Here is an 11,236-nt window from a genome sequence, read left to right on the forward strand (position 1 = left end):
CCGTTGACTTCTGCAACCCCATGCCGTTATTTATTGCTGATTCTTCCGCCTTCTGAGGCAATTCCTGCCCAAGGAGAAGAGAGTGCCCTGAAACTCCGTCCGGTCCTCTGTTCCCTTTGACTAGGCCATTGAGGGAGGATGACTTCATGACTTCTTATGCCAGAAGACTTCGGCAGCCAGTGTGTTGATTTTTGTTCACCATTTAACCGGTGGCGGGGTTCTAATCCATGACCGAGGATGTTTTGATTACTCATCTAAGACGCTATCCTTAAATTACGGCCGGACAACCAGGAGTAATATTCTAGGGTGATATATTTTTTTTTTTTTTTTTTACAGCAGGACTCCTTTGGTTGTGGTCGGCAACACCGTTATAGCCCAGCAATACGACGTCGATATTCCGCGCTCTGTTTTGTTTCCCTTCATGACAATCCATCCTGCACATAGATTTCAACAAGATATTGACAGCCGCCACACGGCGAGAGTTCCTGCTGCTTCCCTTCATGCTTGGCAAATCCTACCTTGGCGAGCAATGTCACCGGTCTCTCCCCAATTAAGAATATTTAGAGCTTTATGGGCGGGGTCCTCCAACCAACTTGGGATTTTGATGATCTAATGCACCAGCTGGGCGGAATTTGGCACGATATCTTCCAGGGGGACATCCGAAAATTCTGTCCATCAATGCCAATCCGAATAACTGCTTGCATAACGGCCAGACGTGGACGTGCTCAATTTGTGACGATTTTTCTCTTCGATAAAGCATTCAACATTTCTGAAACTGTAATGATTTTTTCGTCTTTACATGTACATCGCATCTACTGATTTCCGTCCCATTCAAATAATTTCTTCCTGTTGCTTGGTTTTTTTGTTTTTTGTTTTTTTTTGTCTTCGTGTGTACACAAAAAAAGAGAGCAACGACTGCGAAAAAAACTCCATTAATTAATTATTCGTATGCTCCCGTGCAGATTTAAATAGGTTCCGTTCACTACCTAAATTTTCCATCGTGTGAACTAATAATAAAAATGTTTTGCTGGCAATTTATTGACTATTTTATTAGAAGTCTTAAAATTTCTGAGATTGTGAAAATCGTTTTTGCAAAAACAGCTCATGTACAATCTACGTGAGTCTCAATAATTGCCTGATATATCGCATGTCGGAATAGTGTTCCTTTCAGTATTGTGGCAAAACATGATTTCAAAGCTGCAGGAAAGTTTCATGATCAAATTTATTGTGTTTTAAATTATGTGTGAAGTTTTTTGTGTCTATTGATCTTTTTCACTTTTGTGAGATATGACCTTTTGAAACTTCTTTATTTAATAAAATATTTTTTTACTTAAACTGCTGAGTGAGACTGAATGGAAGTAAACCTGTTTAAACTGCTGAGTGAAACCAAACATACTGTCTCTTTGCTTGTATTTATCATCTCAACACTGACCTACAAAATTTGCCTTGACAAACAGAACTCAAACTTTCAGAAGGAGATTTTCAATCTGCTGCGGAGTGTGCGCTGATATGAAACTTCCTGACCGATTAAAACTGTGTTTCTCATTCTGGAAACATCCCCCAGGCTGTGGCTAAGTCATGTTTCCGCAATATCCTTTCTTTCAGGAGTGCTAGTTCTGCAAGGTTCGCAGGAGATCTTCTGTAAAGTTTGGAAGGTAGGAGACGAGGTACTGTCAGAAGTGAAGCTGTGACGACGGGCCGTGAGTTGTGCTTGGGTAGCTCAGATGGTATAGCACTTGGCTGTGAAAGGCAAAGGTTCTGATTACGAGTCTCGGTTCGACACATAGTTTTAATCTGCTAGGAAGTTTCAGAATTCAAACTTTTCCTGTTCATTAATTACTCAAAAAATTCGAGGATAATGCGAACTGACTGCTTTAAAAATAACTCAAAAGAATGGTCCTGAATTAGAAGAAATCCTAACAATAACCTATACATTACATTACCTCACAAATATCTTCATTACACGAACTACAGCAATGGCACAAGCACCAATACTGCCAGCTAAATAAAAGATTCTAACTACTGAAGGCTCTAACTACTGATAAGCGTATGGTTAGCAGAGGAAAGAGTTTGTTGCAAAGCAAACAATGTATTTTTACCTTAATATTGTGACGTCCAGCTTGCGGAAGTGTGGCAAGCTTCAAAGTTGCTGAAGCGGCACGACGAAAGTTTAAAGTCCACACAAAAATACGTATTTTTCAATGCGGATAGCGTGCAGCTGGGCACAGCAGAGCATTACGTCAAGATCACATCTACTATTTACCAAAATATTCAGGGCAGCAGTTTCAGCTACATAGACATTTTCACACAAGTAAAAAGTTTCACAGGTTGAAAATTTACGTTGGAAGTGTATAGAAACGACATATCATGAATAACAGTGTCCAAAAATTTCCATAAGCATTGTGGTACGCACATTCACATTTATACTCACCTTTCATAACTCTTAAAGAACGATTCTTGGTTTCCAACATTTTTTTCACAAACCAGAGTCCATAACCACTACTCATTATTCCTTACCTTATTACACATGTACATACTCATCCACACTTCTTCAATATTTCATCATAATAAATATGTAGCATAACCAAATTCCTCATATAACATCATCTCACTGGTCATAAACATACCTCAACATCATAATACACATTGTCGTCGTAATAATGTTACCATAACAGATCAATCAAATCTCAAAATTGTCATAGCTGCCTGCAGTGATTTCAAAACCTTAAAAAAGTGCTCTCGGCTCGTTTCAATAGTGTTATCTACCTCAAACGTACTTCAAAAATCATAATCCCATGCAAAATACATCACTCAAATCCCTCACAATGGTTCAGAAAATATATGTGAACAGTTCACAAAATGCAGACAAGTTACAATTTCATAAGTGTGAAATAATCTAACTATGTAATTACCCAGACATATGTCAGTGACGTAGCATAAATAACGTTCAATTCCCGCTGCCAAATGACCAGATAACTGCGTAATTCTGTGTTAGAGAAATATGGTACCAATGTGTAAAATTGTATAAGCAAATACCACATTAGCTAGGTCTCCTTGCGCTTGCCACACGCATACTACACAAAATAGGCGTACCGCCATGAGAGCTACTGTAATTATACCCTCAGATGCTACAGATGAAAATTGCAGGATAAAATGTATCGCCGAAAACCTTGTCTCTATCATAGTAGTTCAAAAGTATTTCTTAAAAATGTTCCAAGTACAAAAATTAATCACTCAAATGCGTTTCCTGTAGTGGTAAACTGTGTTTCTTGCTGGAAGATAATTTCTGTCATTGCTTAACGGTAAAAATGTACCAAGTGTCGTAGTTATCGTCGTTCGTAAGCAAAGTTCTCAAAAAATCAATGTACTTACCTTTGTCATATTCAAAATTAGAGAGCTATGCGTATAAACGTCGTAGTTATTATGTGCATTGCCGTGACCTTGAAAGTACTATACTGTAACGTATTGTTCTCTTACGAAAAATAACTGTCTCACTGTAGCCATGCCACAAAAGTCATTAGCAAAACATGTTTTACTTTTCAGAAGAACGCAGAAAAACTGTGCAGACATAAAACAGATACAACGCAAAAGCAATAATGAAAATTTGGTCACTCCTTAGTAGCGTCGCTGTACAATCATGAAGCTGTCGAACAAACTAAATACTGTGTCCTATGTGACCTCTCGAGAAGTACTTTAATTAAAAAATGTCTTTTCAAGTAAACCAAAGTGTTGCAGTAAAACCTCATTCATAGTATGTGTTACAACAATGTGAACTTTATAGATGTGTCGTTATCGTGCAACTAACAAGCAAAAATGTACACATAAAACGACTGTGTCGTCTGTTAGCTATAAAAGATAACTGTATTAATAGGTTCCATAGGTTCTTGACTAGATAGTTAACTTCAAAACATCGCTGTATGCGAAATGTGACAAAGTGTAATAGTAACTTGAAATGAAAAATTTTATAGCAAGACTAAGTCAGAAAACAAATTATTTCTCAATAAACGGTTTTATACGAGAAATGTGGTATAATCTTCTGTCATTTTCTTTTGTTGCGATTTAATGACAATTAGGAGGAAAGCAATAAGAAAACTGATGGAATCCAGTCCGTGGATGTATATCATTATTAGAGTTCTTGAATGTTCTAAATTTAAGAGTTGTGGTGAAAAGCCTACAGTCCAAGTCATCATGGCGCCGAGTAGCAAATTTGTCGTTTTTACGTCGTGTCTCAAAGTTCGGTGCACCCTGCCGACTCCTTTCAAAATCTACAAAACAACCTGTTTTATTACTTTGTGACTTTTCCTTATTTCTAAATCCTTCTCCCCGTGACAGAGCGCAGGTCTCCTCTGAAATGTGTAGTTCTTGTCCCACGTATGACAACTGAACTTGTACCTCCCGCATTTCTCTTTTGTATTGTGTATTAATTTGATTTTGGTTTTGTTAGAATTTCGTAAATTTCCTTGTACTCCTCTAAGTCAGTGAAGGCTACGTTCGTAGAAAAATTTGTTAACTGGTCCGAAAGTTCGGCTACTGTTCCCGATAATGAGCTAATTTCCTCCATGTGTTTTTCCGAATCAAGTTTTCGTGTGTCCATTTGTGTTGCAATCGTATCTACTGTGTCCTTTAAATTTTCCTATTTTTTTGCAAGTTGCGTAACCGTGTCGGTAGATGCTATTAAGTCAATTTTCGCCTGCAAGGTGTCTTGAATTTCGTGAACAATAATCTGCAGTTCTTTTGTGGCTGCCTGATGATTCTGTAATGCCCTTTCATGTCGCGAAAAAATAGGCTGAAAATATTCACAAATTTGTGTTTTTACATCTTCAAAAACTTTTTGATGTTTCGACTCGACTTCGGATGTGTTTATTCAAGTGGTTGTTGAGTTGTGTTAAATTTTTGCTTTCCATTTGTTGCTGCATTTGTTTCTGATATTGTTCCATTGTTTATTTCATTTGTTGTATTAATTGCAGTAACAATTAATTGTAATAACAGTGCCTTAGTGTCTGAAACATGTTCCATTGTGTCTTTCGTCAGTGTGGCTCAAATGGCTCTGAGCACTATGGGACTCAACATCTTAGGTCATAAGTCCCCTAGAACTTAGAACTACTTAAACCTAACTAACCTAAGGACATCACACACACCCATGCCCGAGGCAGGATTCGAACCTGCGACCGTAGCAGTCCCGCGGTTCCGGACTGCAGCGCCAGAACCGCTGGACCACCGCGGCCGGCTTCGTCAGTGTGTTTGCCCCGGCAACATTCATATTTGAAAAGCAGAAAATGTGTTTTGACTTAATTAAGAAAAGGGTGATGACGCAAAACCTGAATCCACAGTATTTGCTAGATTTTGATCTGTCATTTCGCATTCCTGAGGCGAATAGTTACTGATCGATCGATCGACAATAGTTCCGAGTTCACCTGATTGTCTCCATTTCTACACAGTTATTTACTACCTGATCCATATCCTTACACACAGTTACCAAATTATGGTTTTAAATATTTATCACTTCATTATTAGATGGTACTAACTAGCTACGCTCGTCTTCACTGTCATCTCTCAATTTACTTTCAGCCTAGTATCACATTTTTCACACGGCATGATTGTCACACTATTTCACACGATAATACTAAAAAAACACAATTAGAAAAGCAAAAAATAAGAAGACACACTAAATTAACATTGAAAATAATAAATATCCAATTAGTTGCAAATGCAAATTCACATGCATGCCACAACTGCTTTGCCCATTACAATACTCTACAACAATAAAAAATACAAATACAAAGGAAATTCTCTATACAGTTACACACTAGCATAAACAATAACTATTTTCTAATCGGCACTATTTATTCCAACTACAAGACAATTATAAGATTTTAGTGAGGTATCCTGGGCTAAGCATCAACAGACGAAACTTCTTTATTTAATAAAATACTTTTTTTTACTTAAACTGCTGAGTGAAACTGAATGGAAGTAAATCTGCTTAAACTATTTCATGAAATTTAAAGTACTGTCTCTTTGCCTGTCCTTATCATCTGAACACTGACCTACAGAATTGGCACTGACAAACAGAACTCAAACTTTTCCTGTTCCTTAATTACTCACAATATTTAAGGATACCGCGATCTGACTGCTTTAAAATTAACTCAAAAGACTGGCCCTGAATTAGAGGAAATCCTAACAATAACCTATACATTACATAAGTCACTTACCTCACAAAAATCTTCATTACATGAACTACAGCAATGCCGCATGCACCAGTGCGGCTAGCTAAATAAAAGATTCTAACTACTTAAGGCTCTAACTACTGATAGGCATTTGGTTAGCAAAGGAAAGATTTTATTGTCAAGCAAACAATGTATTTTTACCTTAGTATTGTGACATCCAGTTCAAAAAATATATGTAATCGTCCGTGACATCCAGTTCCTAAAATTATATAATAATGAATAATATTCAATCTCCAAGTCGGACACATGCAGTTCGTCCGCTCGCGATATACTGTAAACCTCCAACACTGCTAATTATTAACCTCTAACCTCCATTACTGCTGACTACTGACACCCAATTTCCATCACTGCTAACTGTTAACTTTCAACTTCTAGTGCTAGCAGCCACAGAGTCTCTTACAGGGTGGGCACAGCGCTGTTAGAATTATTAATGGAGAGCGCTGCATAGCGCGGCCAACATCAAACGCATAAACAGGCTACTTACACTTTCTACAGCTTGAAATTCGAATGTGCTATCTTGTTTGGCACGGCACGGCAGCAAAATCATATATTAATGGCTGCTTTAAAAGTGGGTTATATTTTGTTAGGTCACCAGTGTTGGCAACTGCCGGACATGAGACAATAGCAGGTGAAATCGAGAGACTTCTGTCGACTTCAACCCTGATTCAGGATGTTTCGTAGCTAGCAGTTACGGTTAGAAAGTACTGAGTGTTGAGATGTGCTCGTGACTGATGCGTTAACGACCAGTTTAGTCACGAACAATGAAAGCATACCTAACGGCCGCAGTCATACTAAAGGACGTCATCTTGACATACCTCACATATGACACTCATGTGGAATAAGGGCAAGAAAAGCTATACATATATTAGTAATGTATCGGATACTTCTCATTTGTTATTACTGGTATGTTGCCTAGAAACTTCAAGCCAAAAGTGACCTAACATTACACCGCATATTCCACGACAAACAGGTTATCTGTTCTTATACTCACCAAATTATCAGAACGACTGACTGAAAGCAATGTGGTGCAACTGTTGTAGCAGTTTTTTTTCGGTAATTTCATATTGGAAGTGGATAAAAGTAAGCGCAACACTCGATATTTGCTGCTCGAACCTAGGTCAAGCACATCAAATGACAACTTTGACTATACTACTGAAATTCAGTCTAAGTTTTCGTAAGTTTCATTACAAGCTGTCTACATTCCGTACATGAGCCCATCAGATATCGAGTTACTCTCAAAGTGTAACTACACGAGAACGTCGCTTTCCTTCTCTAGAAGAGCTTCCTTTCAACATTTATCAAGTTACTACATAGAGGTTCCGAAGAGGTGACTTTGATGATACAGTGAAACTTTCAGTGTTCAGCGAGGAGAGAATTTTGAAGAATCTTAAAGATATATGAAAGGTAAATATAAAACATTGGGGCATCATTCATGAGATGATTCTGGTAGACTACTTTCAATTTAATTTGACGCACTTTTAATGTAAATGTCTAAAAGCACTATTTATAATTAAACCTTGCGTCTCATATTTGACGGTCTTTATCAGAACAGAGGCGATTTCTCCTAAGCCTTTTTTGCTATCTTTCATCAGTTATTTGCGTTCCCTCTGTTGTTGTCATCATGACAGTAGTCTAGCAGACAGTACCTCTTTAGTCATTCACACATATATATAATTATGTATGATGAGATACTGATGATTAAACACTTGTCGTAATGGTGATGATACACATTGCATAATCGATGGTGACTAAGGTTGTGAATGACGATGGGATAGGATTGAAACTAAAGTTATACGAATGAATTTGTATGCGAGAAGGATCAAAGACGATAAGCATATCAGGAACTGTAGGTTTCAAAGTAGGCAAGAGGGAGATCTGTTGGAGCTTTCATCTGGGAAGATATGGTGGTGAGATTTCGAGAGTGATCTAGGGGAGGGTGGATGGTGTTTAAAAATTCCCCAAGGTATGAAGTGTTTCGAGACTGGCAATTACTGGGGTGTGCTGATGTATGTGCAGCAGTGGGTTAGTATTTTCAAGGAAGGAGGATACAGTGCGGTGCTGATATTCAAGTTCGTGTGGGATATAGGGCAGTTGGATACGGAAAGGAAGATGGAATGCTATAATGCCGGCCGGGGTGTTGGCCGAGCGGTTCTAGGCACTACAGTCTGGAACTGCGTGACCGCTATGGTCGCAGGTTCGAATCCTGCCTCGGGCATGGATGTGTGTGATGTCCTTAGGTTAGTTAGATTTAAGTAGTTCTAAGTTCTAGGGGACTGATGACCTCAGTAGTTAAGTCCCATAGTGTTCAGAGCCATTTGAACCATTTTTGAATGCTATAATGTTTGAGGAGAGAAGGTCCAAGCATTATGTGCATTGGTGAGAACTGGACGAACGTTTTTCTTCTCCATAGATTGTAGAGTGTTGGGCTTTCTTTTTGATGACTAATAGTTAGGGACTCCACATTGATTTCTCATTCAATGAGCCAAGATGTACATTAACAAAAGGCAAGAAAGTAGTAGAAAAATAATCTATATATTGTATTCATAATAATTGTTGTGTTGCTTAATGTTACTTATGCCCATAACAATTAAATTCAATCAAGCCTATAAAACTAAAGTTTCTATTTTGAAAGAAGCTGCTGTGTCCTTAGTTATATCACCTGTTATATTACCTGCTTTTTATTTGCTATTCGTAATTTGTATAAGTGTATTGCTCTTTCTCAAAGATGATACTCTGAGAATCTCAAAACGTTTGGGTCAAATTGAAACAGGCAATAATCGGTCCACAACTGATTGTACTGAGACAGGGAACCAATGATCGGAGATGCATATTTATTATGTTATAGACATACACAGTGCACACTACAACAATGTAGCTCATAGTAATTGTTCTAAGCGAAGACCGCCAGTATCAGTGCATGTATTGCAATGACGCATGCAGTTCTGCTGTACCCTTGCAAAGATCCTGGTAGATTTTCATACAATGGAACAGGCACTGGGTGACAAACAGCATGCACCCATGACAAACAAACATATGTACTGTACACAAATTAGCTCAGAGTACGTGTATTGTGTGACAACTGCATGCATCGCACCAGCGCATTAACCATTGCCACAGTCACACTATTCTTGGTGTCAGTTGTCCATTGCATCAGACACCTTGTGATGTGCCCATGGTGAGGTGTGTTACTGTCTAAACTGCGTCATATGTAGCCAGAGATGGTACGCTACTCGTCACATGAGTTAGCATAAACATGAGATAGCATAAATGCATTTAATGTGTGTTGCGGCGGGATGTAGTGCCCGTAAAGCAGCACGAATCTACAGAGAACCCTTTTACAACAGGCCTCAACCTAACTAGAAAACGTTTATCGCCGTGGATACCAGCATACAACAGATGGAAACTTTCATGCCGCATGAGGTGACCAAGGTTCCCACAACATACATGTCCGAACAAGAGACTTTGAGGAGATGGTGTTGCATCTTGTGGCCTAATATTCAAATTGCCTGTGAAGCACACACTTCTGAGGATAGGGTGGAATAGGTATTACGTCCCTATTATTATAAAGCCTTAACAGCCATGTCTGGAGTGAGGAGAATCATCACGCCACCTACATCAACGGCCATTAGGAATGATCCTCTGGCAGTGAGTGGACGGACATTGTCCATATCACCTAACAGGACTTTATTTGCTGCCTCCTGGTTTGACTGGTTCACGTTACCCGATGTCCCTGCGAGATGCGATGCAACAGTTCTTAGACTGCAACGCTTGTTCTTCGCGAAAGACGGTGCACCAGCTCAGTTACATGTTAATGTCCTAGAGCATTTGAACAACACATGCCCTCAGGGTTGGACTGGACGGGGAAGTCCTATCACATGGCCAGCGTGATCACTGCATCTCACACCTCTGAAGATTTTGCTCTAGGATTACGTCAAGAAGTTGATGTATGTAACCCCTGTAGAAACGGACGAAGACATGCTTACTAGGGTCCAAGCTGCCTGACGCAACAGACACAAGGGAGCTTTGCGACAGAGTGGCAGAACTCCATGCGCCATGGCCATGCATGCGTTGAGACTGGACATCGTTACTTTGGACAATTAATAGGAGCTACATTGTTGTTAGGCAGTGTATGGTGTGTATAACCATAAATCAACAAATATGCAATTCCGATGAACGGCTTCCTATCTCAATATAATCTGTTATGGACCCACCATAACTCCAGCTTGATCTGCGAATACTGGGCCTACTTACAGTACACCACTAATTGTCATACAACTTTACAATGATCACAGTTACTGACCCTGCAGCTAACAGAGCATTTCAACATTTGAATCCAAATATTCATTTGTAGAAAGGGTCCAAAATATGTTCCTAATTCGCTGTTGAATTCCCAGTTTCCCTCTTTATGTTGGATATGAGGTTGTTGAAAATCTTCCCACCAGAATATATAGCTCTCTTCTCAACCCGAGACAAGTAGGTAGGGTCCACACATAGAAGGTGTAACAGATGTATGTGTAGATATTTTTTATATATGTTACATTAATAAGTACACACATCAGTATATCGCTTGCTTTTTCTCTGCGTCGAACAGTCTTCCCACAAAACTTTATGACATGGTGTTTTCTAATTGCTCATATTGCACCATTAGGTGGACTACACCTTCCGCTGTAGACTAACCATATTGCGTCCACATGTCCACATATCTTCCACACTTGACAAGCTGCCCGTGGGAAAATAAGCATTAATTGTTTGCTCTTGGCACATGTGCTTGGAGGTACTAAGCAACCTAAAAACGCAATACTTATAATGGCTATAATTATTAGTCTGCAAATGATGTAAATACTGATGTTATCTTGTTCGGTCAGTCACCAATACCAATATCTGCGCTTATGCCCGTTACACCATGTATAATCCATAGTATTTTCTTATTTAGTGAGGTGGACGAGATAGTTGTAGGTTGTTTGATAGACTTATGGTAGATTTCCTTGTAGTTTTCCCAATAATTCATGTCT

Source organism: Schistocerca cancellata, chromosome 2 (genome assembly GCF_023864275.1).
Source record: "Schistocerca cancellata isolate TAMUIC-IGC-003103 chromosome 2, iqSchCanc2.1, whole genome shotgun sequence".
Classification (NCBI taxonomy): domain Eukaryota; kingdom Metazoa; phylum Arthropoda; class Insecta; order Orthoptera; family Acrididae; genus Schistocerca; species Schistocerca cancellata.